This window comes from Schistocerca piceifrons, unplaced genomic scaffold, assembly GCF_021461385.2.
Source record: "Schistocerca piceifrons isolate TAMUIC-IGC-003096 unplaced genomic scaffold, iqSchPice1.1 HiC_scaffold_1062, whole genome shotgun sequence".
In the NCBI taxonomy this organism is placed as follows: Eukaryota; Metazoa; Arthropoda; class Insecta; order Orthoptera; family Acrididae; genus Schistocerca; species Schistocerca piceifrons.
In genome coordinates, this window is record NW_025726866.1 from 97,571 (window position 1) to 116,769 (window position 19,199).

Genomic DNA, 19,199 nt, shown 5'->3' on the forward strand with positions numbered 1-19,199 from the left:
GGAAATTCGACGATCGCGAGCGTTGGAAACACTCTCCTGAGTAAAGAAGACAACTTGCGTGCGGTGTCCGGGCTTCGAACCCGGATCAGCTACTTGGGAAGCAACCATGCTGACCGACACACCACCACCGCCTTCTGCTACGCGCTGCTTGCTCCGTGATGTGTCGCCTTCCCTCCTGGCGCCAGAGGCCGAAGGCAATCTCGCTGTAGGCGCTCAACGCCGAGTGGAAGGCGAGCACATCTGAACCCGTTTTCCTGGTGCTGCTAGGGCCATATACTGAAACTGAGCGCAGAACTAACTTTTACTGAAGAATCTGCCCTTTAATGCACATCAGGGCGAACACGAAATTTCTAATATGAAGTACTCACTGACGATCCAAAGACGCTTCAGTATGTATGCGTCGGTACCACCGGGGCAGTGCCGAAGTATTGTAAAGTGAAGGTCGACAGTTTGAGCCTCACAGGAAGTATTTCATTGGCTTCCCACGAGAGCGTTATGCACAGCGTGGCTGTTGCTAGGAAACGGCCTTATTTGCCGTTGGCTAATATCTAGTTTTCTTTGCATCAATGTGAAAATGTTCCTATTACTAAATACAGTTTTGCTAGTTACAGTTCAAACTAGAAACGACGGAAGAAAGCGGTCCAACGCGCCACATTCGTTCCCGAAGGGGAGGGTGCATTTCCTACGCCACGTCTGACATAGCGTCTTAAATTTTCTAAAACTGACATAATTCCATCCTACCGAAAAAAGAAACAGATTTCGCAGTGAGGTTCTTTGAGATATTGCTAGAGATGGAAGTCTCTGGAGCTCTTGCCTCGCACGTCAGATTGGCCGAGCGGTCTAAGGCGCCAGATTTAAGCTCTGGTTCCCATAAGGGAGCGTGGGTTCGAACCCCACATCTGACAATGCATTTTAAACATTCTGAAACTAACATACTCCCGTGATCTTACAGAACAAGTAAATTATGCAGAAACACGCGAAGCAGATTTTACTAGAGACGACAGTGACAGACCGAGCGGTCGAAAAGAAATAGCGGAACATACTTTTCCCGCGTCGAGGTTTAGCTCTTCTTACGGACGTTTCCGTTGTTGTTGTGCTGTGGCTCTGGGTTCCAAGCGACAGCGAGAAAACCTCAACAGCAACGCATACGTGTTTAAAGGAATCGTAAGGCCTTAATAAAGATAGATGAAACGGTGGCTCAGGTGCTGGAGATGTGAAGCGGCCGTATTGCGTGGGCAGTAAGCTCACTAAGTTAGTGTGTCATGCTAACAACGGGAAGGCTATGGGTTAGATCCCACCAAGGGCTATTTCATATTGCTTCCCTAAAAGGCAGCGCGAGAGACTGCCAGGCAAATCCCAAGTGATCTGTACAAGGACTAAGATGTCCGCACGTCTGGAAACGTTCTCGCCGACTTGTGTGCCACGCTGACGACACGGGTTCTCGTCCGATCACCGAAGTTAAGCAGCGTTTTTGCGTGCTTAGTACACGGCTCGGTGGCTAACTAGGAAGTCTACGTGCTGTTGGATTCTTTAATTTTGCCTTTTCCCTTAGTTTTCGGTGTTGCTGCGCGGTAATGATACGGTCCAGCACGCTGACCCCTCTCTTGCCTCTCGGGACCCAAATTCGCGAACCTGCGGCCACAGTCAAATGAAAGGGTCCGTTGCGCGTTTGTCGAGTCGGTCTCTCCCAGTCGTTTCTAGCGCCTGTCCTCTACATATACGCCCATTTGCAAGCGTCAGCTTTCGCGTCAGCCGAGCAAAGTCGGGACAAGTCGACACATGGGGACACACGATGCTGTGAATCGCAATCCGCACTAGCCTACGCGGAGCTGGACGAGGGGCGAAGGAAAACCATTCGTAACACGACAGTTTGGAAATTCGACGATCGCGAGCGTTGGAAACACTCTCCTGAGTAAAGAAGACAACTTGCGTGCGGTGTCCGGGCTTCGAACCCGGATCAGCTACTTGGGAAGCAACCATGCTGACCGACACACCACCACCGCCTTCTGCTACGCGCTGCTTGCTCCGTGATGTGTCGCCTTCCCTCCTGGCGCCAGAGGCCGAAGGCAATCTCGCTGTAGGCGCTCAACGCCGAGTGGAAGGCGAGCACATCTGAACCCGTTTTCCTGGTGCTGCTAGGGCCATATACTGAAACTGAGCGCAGAACTAACTTTTACTGAAGAATCTGCCCTTTAATGCACATCAGGGCGAACACGAAATTTCTAATATGAAGTACTCACTGACGATCCAAAGACGCTTCAGTATGTATGCGTCGGTACCACCGGGGCAGTGCCGAAGTATTGTAAAGTGAAGGTCGACAGTTTGAGCCTCACAGGAAGTATTTCATTGGCTTCCCACGAGAGCGTTATGCACAGCGTGGCTGTTGCTAGGAAACGGCCTTATTTGCCGTTGGCTAATATCTAGTTTTCTTTGCATCAATGTGAAAATGTTCCTATTACTAAATACAGTTTTGCTAGTTACAGTTCAAACTAGAAACGACGGAAGAAAGCGGTCCAACGCGCCACATTCGTTCCCGAAGGGGAGGGTGCATTTCCTACGCCACGTCTGACATAGCGTCTTAAATTTTCTAAAACTGACATAATTCCATCCTACCGAAAAAAGAAACAGATTTCGCAGTGAGGTTCTTTGAGATATTGCTAGAGATGGAAGTCTCTGGAGCTCTTGCCTCGCACGTCAGATTGGCCGAGCGGTCTAAGGCGCCAGATTTAAGCTCTGGTTCCCATAAGGGAGCGTGGGTTCGAACCCCACATCTGACAATGCATTTTAAACATTCTGAAACTAACATACTCCCGTGATCTTACAGAACAAGTAAATTATGCAGAAACACGCGAAGCAGATTTTACTAGAGACGACAGTGACAGACCGAGCGGTCGAAAAGAAATAGCGGAACATACTTTTCCCGCGTCGAGGTTTAGCTCTTCTTACGGACGTTTCCGTTGTTGTTGTGCTGTGGCTCTGGGTTCCAAGCGACAGCGAGAAAACCTCAACAGCAACGCATACGTGTTTAAAGGAATCGTAAGGCCTTAATAAAGATAGATGAAACGGTGGCTCAGGTGCTGGAGATGTGAAGCGGCCGTATTGCGTGGGCAGTAAGCTCACTAAGTTAGTGTGTCATGCTAACAACGGGAAGGCTATGGGTTAGATCCCACCAAGGGCTATTTCATATTGCTTCCCTAAAAGGCAGCGCGAGAGACTGCCAGGCAAATCCCAAGTGATCTGTACAAGGACTAAGATGTCCGCACGTCTGGAAACGTTCTCGCCGACTTGTGTGCCACGCTGACGACACGGGTTCTCGTCCGATCACCGAAGTTAAGCAGCGTTTTTGCGTGCTTAGTACACGGCTCGGTGGCTAACTAGGAAGTCTACGTGCTGTTGGATTCTTTAATTTTGCCTTTTCCCTTAGTTTTCGGTGTTGCTGCGCGGTAATGATACGGTCCAGCACGCTGACCCCTCTCTTGCCTCTCGGGACCCAAATTCGCGAACCTGCGGCCACAGTCAAATGAAAGGGTCCGTTGCGCGTTTGTCGAGTCGGTCTCTCCCAGTCGTTTCTAGCGCCTGTCCTCTACATATACGCCCATTTGCAAGCGTCAGCTTTCGCGTCAGCCGAGCAAAGTCGGGACAAGTCGACACATGGGGACACACGATGCTGTGAATCGCAATCCGCACTAGCCTACGCGGAGCTGGACGAGGGGCGAAGGAAAACCATTCGTAACACGACAGTTTGGAAATTCGACGATCGCGAGCGTTGGAAACACTCTCCTGAGTAAAGAAGACAACTTGCGTGCGGTGTCCGGGCTTCGAACCCGGATCAGCTACTTGGGAAGCAACCATGCTGACCGACACACCACCACCGCCTTCTGCTACGCGCTGCTTGCTCCGTGATGTGTCGCCTTCCCTCCTGGCGCCAGAGGCCGAAGGCAATCTCGCTGTAGGCGCTCAACGCCGAGTGGAAGGCGAGCACATCTGAACCCGTTTTCCTGGTGCTGCTAGGGCCATATACTGAAACTGAGCGCAGAACTAACTTTTACTGAAGAATCTGCCCTTTAATGCACATCAGGGCGAACACGAAATTTCTAATATGAAGTACTCACTGACGATCCAAAGACGCTTCAGTATGTATGCGTCGGTACCACCGGGGCAGTGCCGAAGTATTGTAAAGTGAAGGTCGACAGTTTGAGCCTCACAGGAAGTATTTCATTGGCTTCCCACGAGAGCGTTATGCACAGCGTGGCTGTTGCTAGGAAACGGCCTTATTTGCCGTTGGCTAATATCTAGTTTTCTTTGCATCAATGTGAAAATGTTCCTATTACTAAATACAGTTTTGCTAGTTACAGTTCAAACTAGAAACGACGGAAGAAAGCGGTCCAACGCGCCACATTCGTTCCCGAAGGGGAGGGTGCATTTCCTACGCCACGTCTGACATAGCGTCTTAAATTTTCTAAAACTGACATAATTCCATCCTACCGAAAAAAGAAACAGATTTCGCAGTGAGGTTCTTTGAGATATTGCTAGAGATGGAAGTCTCTGGAGCTCTTGCCTCGCACGTCAGATTGGCCGAGCGGTCTAAGGCGCCAGATTTAAGCTCTGGTTCCCATAAGGGAGCGTGGGTTCGAACCCCACATCTGACAATGCATTTTAAACATTCTGAAACTAACATACTCCCGTGATCTTACAGAACAAGTAAATTATGCAGAAACACGCGAAGCAGATTTTACTAGAGACGACAGTGACAGACCGAGCGGTCGAAAAGAAATAGCGGAACATACTTTTCCCGCGTCGAGGTTTAGCTCTTCTTACGGACGTTTCCGTTGTTGTTGTGCTGTGGCTCTGGGTTCCAAGCGACAGCGAGAAAACCTCAACAGCAACGCATACGTGTTTAAAGGAATCGTAAGGCCTTAATAAAGATAGATGAAACGGTGGCTCAGGTGCTGGAGATGTGAAGCGGCCGTATTGCGTGGGCAGTAAGCTCACTAAGTTAGTGTGTCATGCTAACAACGGGAAGGCTATGGGTTAGATCCCACCAAGGGCTATTTCATATTGCTTCCCTAAAAGGCAGCGCGAGAGACTGCCAGGCAAATCCCAAGTGATCTGTACAAGGACTAAGATGTCCGCACGTCTGGAAACGTTCTCGCCGACTTGTGTGCCACGCTGACGACACGGGTTCTCGTCCGATCACCGAAGTTAAGCAGCGTTTTTGCGTGCTTAGTACACGGCTCGGTGGCTAACTAGGAAGTCTACGTGCTGTTGGATTCTTTAATTTTGCCTTTTCCCTTAGTTTTCGGTGTTGCTGCGCGGTAATGATACGGTCCAGCACGCTGACCCCTCTCTTGCCTCTCGGGACCCAAATTCGCGAACCTGCGGCCACAGTCAAATGAAAGGGTCCGTTGCGCGTTTGTCGAGTCGGTCTCTCCCAGTCGTTTCTAGCGCCTGTCCTCTACATATACGCCCATTTGCAAGCGTCAGCTTTCGCGTCAGCCGAGCAAAGTCGGGACAAGTCGACACATGGGGACACACGATGCTGTGAATCGCAATCCGCACTAGCCTACGCGGAGCTGGACGAGGGGCGAAGGAAAACCATTCGTAACACGACAGTTTGGAAATTCGACGATCGCGAGCGTTGGAAACACTCTCCTGAGTAAAGAAGACAACTTGCGTGCGGTGTCCGGGCTTCGAACCCGGATCAGCTACTTGGGAAGCAACCATGCTGACCGACACACCACCACCGCCTTCTGCTACGCGCTGCTTGCTCCGTGATGTGTCGCCTTCCCTCCTGGCGCCAGAGGCCGAAGGCAATCTCGCTGTAGGCGCTCAACGCCGAGTGGAAGGCGAGCACATCTGAACCCGTTTTCCTGGTGCTGCTAGGGCCATATACTGAAACTGAGCGCAGAACTAACTTTTACTGAAGAATCTGCCCTTTAATGCACATCAGGGCGAACACGAAATTTCTAATATGAAGTACTCACTGACGATCCAAAGACGCTTCAGTATGTATGCGTCGGTACCACCGGGGCAGTGCCGAAGTATTGTAAAGTGAAGGTCGACAGTTTGAGCCTCACAGGAAGTATTTCATTGGCTTCCCACGAGAGCGTTATGCACAGCGTGGCTGTTGCTAGGAAACGGCCTTATTTGCCGTTGGCTAATATCTAGTTTTCTTTGCATCAATGTGAAAATGTTCCTATTACTAAATACAGTTTTGCTAGTTACAGTTCAAACTAGAAACGACGGAAGAAAGCGGTCCAACGCGCCACATTCGTTCCCGAAGGGGAGGGTGCATTTCCTACGCCACGTCTGACATAGCGTCTTAAATTTTCTAAAACTGACATAATTCCATCCTACCGAAAAAAGAAACAGATTTCGCAGTGAGGTTCTTTGAGATATTGCTAGAGATGGAAGTCTCTGGAGCTCTTGCCTCGCACGTCAGATTGGCCGAGCGGTCTAAGGCGCCAGATTTAAGCTCTGGTTCCCATAAGGGAGCGTGGGTTCGAACCCCACATCTGACAATGCATTTTAAACATTCTGAAACTAACATACTCCCGTGATCTTACAGAACAAGTAAATTATGCAGAAACACGCGAAGCAGATTTTACTAGAGACGACAGTGACAGACCGAGCGGTCGAAAAGAAATAGCGGAACATACTTTTCCCGCGTCGAGGTTTAGCTCTTCTTACGGACGTTTCCGTTGTTGTTGTGCTGTGGCTCTGGGTTCCAAGCGACAGCGAGAAAACCTCAACAGCAACGCATACGTGTTTAAAGGAATCGTAAGGCCTTAATAAAGATAGATGAAACGGTGGCTCAGGTGCTGGAGATGTGAAGCGGCCGTATTGCGTGGGCAGTAAGCTCACTAAGTTAGTGTGTCATGCTAACAACGGGAAGGCTATGGGTTAGATCCCACCAAGGGCTATTTCATATTGCTTCCCTAAAAGGCAGCGCGAGAGACTGCCAGGCAAATCCCAAGTGATCTGTACAAGGACTAAGATGTCCGCACGTCTGGAAACGTTCTCGCCGACTTGTGTGCCACGCTGACGACACGGGTTCTCGTCCGATCACCGAAGTTAAGCAGCGTTTTTGCGTGCTTAGTACACGGCTCGGTGGCTAACTAGGAAGTCTACGTGCTGTTGGATTCTTTAATTTTGCCTTTTCCCTTAGTTTTCGGTGTTGCTGCGCGGTAATGATACGGTCCAGCACGCTGACCCCTCTCTTGCCTCTCGGGACCCAAATTCGCGAACCTGCGGCCACAGTCAAATGAAAGGGTCCGTTGCGCGTTTGTCGAGTCGGTCTCTCCCAGTCGTTTCTAGCGCCTGTCCTCTACATATACGCCCATTTGCAAGCGTCAGCTTTCGCGTCAGCCGAGCAAAGTCGGGACAAGTCGACACATGGGGACACACGATGCTGTGAATCGCAATCCGCACTAGCCTACGCGGAGCTGGACGAGGGGCGAAGGAAAACCATTCGTAACACGACAGTTTGGAAATTCGACGATCGCGAGCGTTGGAAACACTCTCCTGAGTAAAGAAGACAACTTGCGTGCGGTGTCCGGGCTTCGAACCCGGATCAGCTACTTGGGAAGCAACCATGCTGACCGACACACCACCACCGCCTTCTGCTACGCGCTGCTTGCTCCGTGATATGTCGCCTTCCCTCCTGGCGCCAGAGGCCGAAGGCAATCTCGCTGTAGGCGCTCAACGCCGAGTGGAAGGCGAGCACATCTGAACCCGTTTTCCTGGTGCTGCTAGGGCCATATACTGAAACTGAGCGCAGAACTAACTTTTACTGAAGAATCTGCCCTTTAATGCACATCAGGGCGAACACGAAATTTCTAATATGAAGTACTCACTGACGATCCAAAGACGCTTCAGTATGTATGCGTCGGTACCACCGGGGCAGTGCCGAAGTATTGTAAAGTGAAGGTCGACAGTTTGAGCCTCACAGGAAGTATTTCATTGGCTTCCCACGAGAGCGTTATGCACAGCGTGGCTGTTGCTAGGAAACGGCCTTATTTGCCGTTGGCTAATATCTAGTTTTCTTTGCATCAATGTGAAAATGTTCCTATTACTAAATACAGTTTTGCTAGTTACAGTTCAAACTAGAAACGACGGAAGAAAGCGGTCCAACGCGCCACATTCGTTCCCGAAGGGGAGGGTGCATTTCCTACGCCACGTCTGACATAGCGTCTTAAATTTTCTAAAACTGACATAATTCCATCCTACCGAAAAAAGAAACAGATTTCGCAGTGAGGTTCTTTGAGATATTGCTAGAGATGGAAGTCTCTGGAGCTCTTGCCTCGCACGTCAGATTGGCCGAGCGGTCTAAGGCGCCAGATTTAAGCTCTGGTTCCCATAAGGGAGCGTGGGTTCGAACCCCACATCTGACAATGCATTTTAAACATTCTGAAACTAACATACTCCCGTGATCTTACAGAACAAGTAAATTATGCAGAAACACGCGAAGCAGATTTTACTAGAGACGACAGTGACAGACCGAGCGGTCGAAAAGAAATAGCGGAACATACTTTTCCCGCGTCGAGGTTTAGCTCTTCTTACGGACGTTTCCGTTGTTGTTGTGCTGTGGCTCTGGGTTCCAAGCGACAGCGAGAAAACCTCAACAGCAACGCATACGTGTTTAAAGGAATCGTAAGGCCTTAATAAAGATAGATGAAACGGTGGCTCAGGTGCTGGAGATGTGAAGCGGCCGTATTGCGTGGGCAGTAAGCTCACTAAGTTAGTGTGTCATGCTAACAACGGGAAGGCTATGGGTTAGATCCCACCAAGGGCTATTTCATATTGCTTCCCTAAAAGGCAGCGCGAGAGACTGCCAGGCAAATCCCAAGTGATCTGTACAAGGACTAAGATGTCCGCACGTCTGGAAACGTTCTCGCCGACTTGTGTGCCACGCTGACGACACGGGTTCTCGTCCGATCACCGAAGTTAAGCAGCGTTTTTGCGTGCTTAGTACACGGCTCGGTGGCTAACTAGGAAGTCTACGTGCTGTTGGATTCTTTAATTTTGCCTTTTCCCTTAGTTTTCGGTGTTGCTGCGCGGTAATGATACGGTCCAGCACGCTGACCCCTCTCTTGCCTCTCGGGACCCAAATTCGCGAACCTGCGGCCACAGTCAAATGAAAGGGTCCGTTGCGCGTTTGTCGAGTCGGTCTCTCCCAGTCGTTTCTAGCGCCTGTCCTCTACATATACGCCCATTTGCAAGCGTCAGCTTTCGCGTCAGCCGAGCAAAGTCGGGACAAGTCGACACATGGGGACACACGATGCTGTGAATCGCAATCCGCACTAGCCTACGCGGAGCTGGACGAGGGGCGAAGGAAAACCATTCGTAACACGACAGTTTGGAAATTCGACGATCGCGAGCGTTGGAAACACTCTCCTGAGTAAAGAAGACAACTTGCGTGCGGTGTCCGGGCTTCGAACCCGGATCAGCTACTTGGGAAGCAACCATGCTGACCGACACACCACCACCGCCTTCTGCTACGCGCTGCTTGCTCCGTGATGTGTCGCCTTCCCTCCTGGCGCCAGAGGCCGAAGGCAATCTCGCTGTAGGCGCTCAACGCCGAGTGGAAGGCGAGCACATCTGAACCCGTTTTCCTGGTGCTGCTAGGGCCATATACTGAAACTGAGCGCAGAACTAACTTTTACTGAAGAATCTGCCCTTTAATGCACATCAGGGCGAACACGAAATTTCTAATATGAAGTACTCACTGACGATCCAAAGACGCTTCAGTATGTATGCGTCGGTACCACCGGGGCAGTGCCGAAGTATTGTAAAGTGAAGGTCGACAGTTTGAGCCTCACAGGAAGTATTTCATTGGCTTCCCACGAGAGCGTTATGCACAGCGTGGCTGTTGCTAGGAAACGGCCTTATTTGCCGTTGGCTAATATCTAGTTTTCTTTGCATCAATGTGAAAATGTTCCTATTACTAAATACAGTTTTGCTAGTTACAGTTCAAACTAGAAACGACGGAAGAAAGCGGTCCAACGCGCCACATTCGTTCCCGAAGGGGAGGGTGCATTTCCTACGCCACGTCTGACATAGCGTCTTAAATTTTCTAAAACTGACATAATTCCATCCTACCGAAAAAAGAAACAGATTTCGCAGTGAGGTTCTTTGAGATATTGCTAGAGATGGAAGTCTCTGGAGCTCTTGCCTCGCACGTCAGATTGGCCGAGCGGTCTAAGGCGCCAGATTTAAGCTCTGGTTCCCATAAGGGAGCGTGGGTTCGAACCCCACATCTGACAATGCATTTTAAACATTCTGAAACTAACATACTCCCGTGATCTTACAGAACAAGTAAATTATGCAGAAACACGCGAAGCAGATTTTACTAGAGACGACAGTGACAGACCGAGCGGTCGAAAAGAAATAGCGGAACATACTTTTCCCGCGTCGAGGTTTAGCTCTTCTTACGGACGTTTCCGTTGTTGTTGTGCTGTGGCTCTGGGTTCCAAGCGACAGCGAGAAAACCTCAACAGCAACGCATACGTGTTTAAAGGAATCGTAAGGCCTTAATAAAGATAGATGAAACGGTGGCTCAGGTGCTGGAGATGTGAAGCGGCCGTATTGCGTGGGCAGTAAGCTCACTAAGTTAGTGTGTCATGCTAACAACGGGAAGGCTATGGGTTAGATCCCACCAAGGGCTATTTCATATTGCTTCCCTAAAAGGCAGCGCGAGAGACTGCCAGGCAAATCCCAAGTGATCTGTACAAGGACTAAGATGTCCGCACGTCTGGAAACGTTCTCGCCGACTTGTGTGCCACGCTGACGACACGGGTTCTCGTCCGATCACCGAAGTTAAGCAGCGTTTTTGCGTGCTTAGTACACGGCTCGGTGGCTAACTAGGAAGTCTACGTGCTGTTGGATTCTTTAATTTTGCCTTTTCCCTTAGTTTTCGGTGTTGCTGCGCGGTAATGATACGGTCCAGCACGCTGACCCCTCTCTTGCCTCTCGGGACCCAAATTCGCGAACCTGCGGCCACAGTCAAATGAAAGGGTCCGTTGCGCGTTTGTCGAGTCGGTCTCTCCCAGTCGTTTCTAGCGCCTGTCCTCTACATATACGCCCATTTGCAAGCGTCAGCTTTCGCGTCAGCCGAGCAAAGTCGGGACAAGTCGACACATGGGGACACACGATGCTGTGAATCGCAATCCGCACTAGCCTACGCGGAGCTGGACGAGGGGCGAAGGAAAACCATTCGTAACACGACAGTTTGGAAATTCGACGATCGCGAGCGTTGGAAACACTCTCCTGAGTAAAGAAGACAACTTGCGTGCGGTGTCCGGGCTTCGAACCCGGATCAGCTACTTGGGAAGCAACCATGCTGACCGACACACCACCACCGCCTTCTGCTACGCGCTGCTTGCTCCGTGATGTGTCGCCTTCCCTCCTGGCGCCAGAGGCCGAAGGCAATCTCGCTGTAGGCGCTCAACGCCGAGTGGAAGGCGAGCACATCTGAACCCGTTTTCCTGGTGCTGCTAGGGCCATATACTGAAACTGAGCGCAGAACTAACTTTTACTGAAGAATCTGCCCTTTAATGCACATCAGGGCGAACACGAAATTTCTAATATGAAGTACTCACTGACGATCCAAAGACGCTTCAGTATGTATGCGTCGGTACCACCGGGGCAGTGCCGAAGTATTGTAAAGTGAAGGTCGACAGTTTGAGCCTCACAGGAAGTATTTCATTGGCTTCCCACGAGAGCGTTATGCACAGCGTGGCTGTTGCTAGGAAACGGCCTTATTTGCCGTTGGCTAATATCTAGTTTTCTTTGCATCAATGTGAAAATGTTCCTATTACTAAATACAGTTTTGCTAGTTACAGTTCAAACTAGAAACGACGGAAGAAAGCGGTCCAACGCGCCACATTCGTTCCCGAAGGGGAGGGTGCATTTCCTACGCCACGTCTGACATAGCGTCTTAAATTTTCTAAAACTGACATAATTCCATCCTACCGAAAAAAGAAACAGATTTCGCAGTGAGGTTCTTTGAGATATTGCTAGAGATGGAAGTCTCTGGAGCTCTTGCCTCGCACGTCAGATTGGCCGAGCGGTCTAAGGCGCCAGATTTAAGCTCTGGTTCCCATAAGGGAGCGTGGGTTCGAACCCCACATCTGACAATGCATTTTAAACATTCTGAAACTAACATACTCCCGTGATCTTACAGAACAAGTAAATTATGCAGAAACACGCGAAGCAGATTTTACTAGAGACGACAGTGACAGACCGAGCGGTCGAAAAGAAATAGCGGAACATACTTTTCCCGCGTCGAGGTTTAGCTCTTCTTACGGACGTTTCCGTTGTTGTTGTGCTGTGGCTCTGGGTTCCAAGCGACAGCGAGAAAACCTCAACAGCAACGCATACGTGTTTAAAGGAATCGTAAGGCCTTAATAAAGATAGATGAAACGGTGGCTCAGGTGCTGGAGATGTGAAGCGGCCGTATTGCGTGGGCAGTAAGCTCACTAAGTTAGTGTGTCATGCTAACAACGGGAAGGCTATGGGTTAGATCCCACCAAGGGCTATTTCATATTGCTTCCCTAAAAGGCAGCGCGAGAGACTGCCAGGCAAATCCCAAGTGATCTGTACAAGGACTAAGATGTCCGCACGTCTGGAAACGTTCTCGCCGACTTGTGTGCCACGCTGACGACACGGGTTCTCGTCCGATCACCGAAGTTAAGCAGCGTTTTTGCGTGCTTAGTACACGGCTCGGTGGCTAACTAGGAAGTCTACGTGCTGTTGGATTCTTTAATTTTGCCTTTTCCCTTAGTTTTCGGTGTTGCTGCGCGGTAATGGTACGGTCCAGCACGCTGACCCCTCTCTTGCCTCTCGGGACCCAAATTCGCGAACCTGCGGCCACAGTCAAATGAAAGGGTCCGTTGCGCGTTTGTCGAGTCGGTCTCTCCCAGTCGTTTCTAGCGCCTGTCCTCTACATATACGCCCATTTGCAAGCGTCAGCTTTCGCGTCAGCCGAGCAAAGTCGGGACAAGTCGACACATGGGGACACACGATGCTGTGAATCGCAATCCGCACTAGCCTACGCGGAGCTGGACGAGGGGCGAAGGAAAACCATTCGTAACACGACAGTTTGGAAATTCGACGATCGCGAGCGTTGGAAACACTCTCCTGAGTAAAGAAGACAACTTGCGTGCGGTGTCCGGGCTTCGAACCCGGATCAGCTACTTGGGAAGCAACCATGCTGACCGACACACCACCACCGCCTTCTGCTACGCGCTGCTTGCTCCGTGATGTGTCGCCTTCCCTAATGGCGCCAGAGGCCGAAGGCAATCTCGCTGTAGGCGCTCAACGCCGAGTGGAAGGCGAGCACATCTGAACCCGTTTTCCTGGTGCTGCTAGGGCCATATACTGAAACTGAGCGCAGAACTAACTTTTACTGAAGAATCTGCCCTTTAATGCACATCAGGGCGAACACGAAATTTCTAATATGAAGTACTCACTGACGATCCAAAGACGCTTCAGTATGTATGCGTCGGTACCACCGGGGCAGTGCCGAAGTATTGTAAAGTGAAGGTCGACAGTTTGAGCCTCACAGGAAGTATTTCATTGGCTTCCCACGAGAGCGTTATGCACAGCGTGGCTGTTGCTAGGAAACGGCCTTATTTGCCGTTGGCTAATATCTAGTTTTCTTTGCATCAATGTGAAAATGTTCCTATTACTAAATACAGTTTTGCTAGTTACAGTTCAAACTAGAAACGACGGAAGAAAGCGGTCCAACGCGCCACATTCGTTCCCGAAGGGGAGGGTGCATTTCCTACGCCACGTCTGACATAGCGTCTTAAATTTTCTAAAACTGACATAATTCCATCCTACCGAAAAAAGAAACAGATTTCGCAGTGAGGTTCTTTGAGATATTGCTAGAGATGGAAGTCTCTGGAGCTCTTGCCTCGCACGTCAGATTGGCCGAGCGGTCTAAGGCGCCAGATTTAAGCTCTGGTTCCCATAAGGGAGCGTGGGTTCGAACCCCACATCTGACAATGCATTTTAAACATTCTGAAACTAACATACTCCCGTGATCTTACAGAACAAGTAAATTATGCAGAAACACGCGAAGCAGATTTTACTAGAGACGACAGTGACAGACCGAGCGGTCGAAAAGAAATAGCGGAACATACTTTTCCCGCGTCGAGGTTTAGCTCTTCTTACGGACGTTTCCGTTGTTGTTGTGCTGTGGCTCTGGGTTCCAAGCGACAGCGAGAAAACCTCAACAGCAACGCATACGTGTTTAAAGGAATCGTAAGGCCTTAATAAAGATAGATGAAACGGTGGCTCAGGTGCTGGAGATGTGAAGCGGCCGTATTGCGTGGGCAGTAAGCTCACTAAGTTAGTGTGTCATGCTAACAACGGGAAGGCTATGGGTTAGATCCCACCAAGGGCTATTTCATATTGCTTCCCTAAAAGGCAGCGCGAGAGACTGCCAGGCAAATCCCAAGTGATCTGTACAAGGACTAAGATGTCCGCACGTCTGGAAACGTTCTCGCCGACTTGTGTGCCACGCTGACGACACGGGTTCTCGTCCGATCACCGAAGTTAAGCAGCGTTTTTGCGTGCTTAGTACACGGCTCGGTGGCTAACTAGGAAGTCTACGTGCTGTTGGATTCTTTAATTTTGCCTTTTCCCTTAGTTTTCGGTGTTGCTGCGCGGTAATGATACGGTCCAGCACGCTGACCCCTCTCTTGCCTCTCGGGACCCAAATTCGCGAACCTGCGGCCACAGTCAAATGAAAGGGTCCGTTGCGCGTTTGTCGAGTCGGTCTCTCCCAGTCGTTTCTAGCGCCTGTCCTCTACATATACGCCCATTTGCAAGCGTCAGCTTTCGCGTCAGCCGAGCAAAGTCGGGACAAGTCGACACATGGGGACACACGATGCTGTGAATCGCAATCCGCACTAGCCTACGCGGAGCTGGACGAGGGGCGAAGGAAAACCATTCGTAACACGACAGTTTGGAAATTCGACGATCGCGAGCGTTGGAAACACTCTCCTGAGTAAAGAAGACAACTTGCGTGCGGTGTCCGGGCTTCGAACCCGGATCAGCTACTTGGGAAGCAACCATGTCTGGCGTGAGGTCAGTCGCTTGACGGCGCGTTTCGGCGCGGGCCCGCCCGTTGCCGGCGCGCCGTAAGGCACGGAGGCTCGCACTGGGGCGTATCGCTTTCCAGTCGGGCGTGCCGCGGCAGTCCTCACTCGGGGAAGTGAAGCGTCTCTTACAGCCTCTCCTTCCCAAGTGGCTCTTTCCGCCTTCCCGTGGTGCCAGACGTCAAGCTCGGCATTCTGCCTTGCGTCAAAAGGGAGAGCTGCGACCCAACCCGATGCGAAAGCGAAGGGTGCGTGGCACAGGGGGAGCTGTGTCAAGGGACCGAACACCAGTCCCTTTCTGTTCGCAGGGCACAGACCAGCAAGTGCTCTGCATGCCGGCGACCTCGTTTGTCGGCGTGGGATCGCGGCGCGAGTCGGCAAGGGTGCTTCGCCGCGCCCCTGGGTAACCGGGGCGTGTTCTGCCAAACCCAGGAGGTGGTGACATCGCCTGGGCTAGGTTAGATGGGCCCAGACCGCCAAACGACTGGGGGACCGACCCACCACCTGAGTAGGAGTGGGTCCTTGGCCTTCAGGTGGAAACTCGGGCTAGTAGGCGGCGAAGGGCGAGGGGTGCATCCGCCTCTCCGGAGTGCGGGGTGCACTTGCCGAGGAGCGTCGAGTGAAATCGTCGACGACGAGGCCTTCGACGGGGACTAGTGCGCTGGCAACGGCGCGTTGAACCCTGCAGCTCTGGAGTGCCCTTGACCTAGGGGCGAGGTCGGTGGGCGAGCTGCAATAGTCCCCCCCCATGCCAGAGGAGCCGGTCCGGGGTAAGAGACGGGCTCCCAACCCTCTTTTTGATCACTCGTAAATCATGGCGACAATTGAAGCGAGTGATTCGTGTGCGCCTCGAATGTCTTCCGCTGTGCCTGATCCCTCTCCTCAGGACGAGCAGGGACAGGCAGTGAATGAAACAATTATGGAGAGGTACTCGAGAATCTCGTTGCTCATGGAGCAACAGATAAAGAATGGCAAAATCAGTCAAGCTGGACTTGCCGTCATAAAAAATGAGCTGGCTGCATGGGCTATTGCCCACGCCAAACTTGAAGGTAGAGTAGAAGAGCTTGAAAAGGAAAATGACAGGTTAAGAAGGCAACCAGCAAAGACGTGGGCAGCGGTGGCTGCGCAAGCGCCCACCAAGAGCCCACAAAGCACGACAAGAGACACCATTGACAGGGTAACGAAAAGGACTGACACGGCTGTCTTTCTCAGGACATTACCTGGGCAAGACACTAGTGTCAGGAAAATTCAGGAACTTTTCACAAAAACTGTTGACCCCATTAAAGACAAGATTAAAATCAAAAAGGTTAAACCAAGCAGAAACTCTGTGATAGTTGAAGTTGCTACGGAAGAAGACAAGGAAAAGCTGCTAAATAACCAGAAATTGAACTCGGTGGTCAAATGTGAACCACCGAGAAAAAGAAACCCTCTCGTCATATTATATGACGTACCTGCAATTATGACGAATGAAGAATTAGAAGAAACAATTAGGCTACAGAACTTTGACAAAATGGAAAAAGATGAATTTAAGGAAAACTTTAAGTTGAAATTTAAGACTGGTCCGCGGGGTCGTGATGTAGTTCATCACGTCGCCGAGGTATCGGCGCTGATGTGGAAAAAGGTAACAACAATGGGCAGACTGTATGTAGGTTTCCATGCCATCAATACAAGGGACTATGTCGTGGTACCTCGTTGCCACAACTGTGGTGACCTGGATCACATCCTAAGGCTGTGCACCAGGGAGCCGGCGTGCACCAAGTGCGGGGAGAAAGGTCATAGCCGCAAAGACTGCAAGGCGGCAACAGTTTGCATACCGTGTAAGATCCGAGGAAAAAAGTCTTGTGGAACCACCGGTAGAAACTGCCCCACATACAGAATGCTGGAGCAAAGACTGATCTCCAGGACCGATTATGGTTGAGTCCAGTATACCGAACAGGATGCCAAAGCGAAAGTCCCCGAGCAAAAGGAGGAGAGATGCCATGCGGGCAAATAGATTTAAGGATTTTTTGAGGTCGCTCACGGGAGCCGTCAAAATTGAAACAAAGGATATGTCTATACAAACTGATTTTCCAACAATGGATATAGGAATACAAACAAATCTCCCCATGGCAGAAACTCTCTCCTCTGGAAGCCGGGAAACAAAGCCGAAACTACACCTACAGCGGCAAGGGCATCCTGCGGCTCCAGCAACTCATAAGGACAGTAACATCAATAACCAACCAATACAGGAAAATGTAGTGACGAGCTCTAGTACGAGCCCCAGCACTCAGTGCACACCAATAGTTAGATTACCACCAGTCGATCCAGTAAGGGTGTACCCCAATTTGGAGTACACCATGCAGCTATCCAGATTGGAGCAGCCGGCTACCCTGATCACTGCCTTGAGACATGTGGTCCGAGTAGGACATGAGGACGGCAAAAAAATAACCTTTCCGGTTATGGAGGCTGTCGACAGAATCCAGCTGAAATCGGTGAATCTCCCCACCGACTTTGGAGCCTTGCGAGACCTGCTCAAGAAAGCATTCGAAAGACGAGGAGAGAAATTCGACCTTGACGACATTTATCGACAGTCAGTAGTGGCATATGGACGAATTGCATTCGACTGGAGCAAGACCTGGCCGCATGACCGAATACATACATACTACCCATAATGACAAAAATTACTATAGGACAGCTCAACACACACAACAGCAGACTCGTAATGCAAGAGCTCCGAAGGGAGGTGGAGGAGAGGAGACTTGATGTACTCTGTCTACAGGAGCCATACTCCCTGGCTGGGAAAATAGCTTTTGCTGCAGCAAGTTGGCAAATAGTTAGTAGAGGGGATGACCCGAAGGCAGCAATTATAATCACCAACAAACTCTTGAGAGTCACAACACTCTCGCAGTTTACAACTAGCCACTGCAACGTCGTGGAGCTTCAATCCCCTACAGGAATTATAATTCTCATTAATACGTATTTTCAGTATGGGGATAATATAGAAACTCATATAGACCACCTAGCGAGGGTTACCACGGCGTTGCGGGGAAGAAAGGTCATAATAACTGCCGACAGTAATGCAAAGTCCCCCCTGTGGTACAGTGGCACAAGAGATGCGAATGGTGAAAAGGTTGAAGAATTTATTATGGCATCGCAACTTGTGGTGGCCAACAGACCTGGCAATCCTCCCACCTACGCTGCAGGTGGAGGACAGGGCACAAACATAGACATCACCCTCGTAACTCCGAATATAGCCAATAACCTTCAAAATTGGAGAGTTGTAGAAAATGCCACCACAAGCGACCACAATTTGATAACTTTTACCATAGGAGAAAGAGAGTGCCACTGGGCCACGGGGTGGGAAACACAATTAAATTACAAAAGAACCGATTGGGAACGCCTAGCGAGGGAGTGTGACATTCCTCCATTACCGGAAGACGACATGCACTTAGACATAGACGTGGATCAGAGGGCGGGGGAACTGGTGAACGCGGTGACAAGAGCGGTGAGGGCAGCCGTACCTACTAGGAGGAGGGCCATGGCGGCCTCACCGTCACCATGGTCTGCCGAACTAAGTGAACTGCGTCAGTCTGTCAGAAGGCTGAGGAGGTACTATCAGCGCAGTGTCGTCTGGCGGGAGCGACAAAGGTGGCAGCTGCTGTACAGGGAGGAAAAGCGAAAGTTCCAGAAGGAACTACGGGAAGTCAGAATGAAAAGCTGGGAAAACTTCGTGCTCAACCAACTAGTCACGGACCCATGGGGACTCCCGTATAAGTTAGTTAGAGAAAAAATCCGCTCTCCTCTGGAACTATCCACAGTCAGGTACGGGGATAGGATGACGGAGTCCTGGCAGGAGACTGCGGGGGTCCTCCTCCACTCCCTGCTGCCTGACGACAAAGCGGATGGGGAAACAGAGAGGCAGCAGCAACTCAGAGATCAAGACCGCGAAATATACACCAATGAGACGGCGGTCTACCCCTTCTCAGAAGAGGAGGTAGCAACCCACATAAGATCTCTGCAAAGAGGAAAAGCACCTGGGCCAGACGGCATTGTGGCGGAAGTGGTGCAGTTTCTGGCGCCCCAGCTGACTGCACCACTAACACATCTGTACAA

At 50.6% G+C, this 19,199-nt stretch overlaps 8 non-coding genes across 8 annotated transcripts; all 8 read left to right on the forward strand.

Annotated features, from left to right (window-relative positions):
- Positions 1-821: 821 nt before the first annotated feature.
- On the forward strand, positions 822-905 carry Trnal-uaa. The gene has a single exon. It is a non-coding gene; the product is annotated as a tRNA-Leu (tRNA).
- A 1,788-nt stretch (positions 906-2,693) lies between these two features.
- On the forward strand, positions 2,694-2,777 carry Trnal-uaa. The gene has a single exon. It is a non-coding gene; the product is annotated as a tRNA-Leu (tRNA).
- A 1,788-nt stretch (positions 2,778-4,565) lies between these two features.
- Trnal-uaa lies at positions 4,566-4,649 on the forward strand. Its single transcript has one exon. It is a non-coding gene; the product is annotated as a tRNA-Leu (tRNA).
- A 1,788-nt stretch (positions 4,650-6,437) lies between these two features.
- On the forward strand, positions 6,438-6,521 carry Trnal-uaa. The gene has a single exon. It is a non-coding gene; the product is annotated as a tRNA-Leu (tRNA).
- A 1,788-nt stretch (positions 6,522-8,309) lies between these two features.
- Trnal-uaa lies at positions 8,310-8,393 on the forward strand. The gene has a single exon. It is a non-coding gene; the product is annotated as a tRNA-Leu (tRNA).
- A 1,788-nt stretch (positions 8,394-10,181) lies between these two features.
- Trnal-uaa lies at positions 10,182-10,265 on the forward strand. Its single transcript has one exon. It is a non-coding gene; the product is annotated as a tRNA-Leu (tRNA).
- A 1,788-nt stretch (positions 10,266-12,053) lies between these two features.
- On the forward strand, positions 12,054-12,137 carry Trnal-uaa. Its single transcript has one exon. It is a non-coding gene; the product is annotated as a tRNA-Leu (tRNA).
- Positions 12,138-13,925: 1,788 nt separating this feature from the next.
- Positions 13,926-14,009, forward strand: Trnal-uaa. The gene has a single exon. It is a non-coding gene; the product is annotated as a tRNA-Leu (tRNA).
- The last annotated feature ends 5,190 nt before the right edge of the window (positions 14,010-19,199 follow it).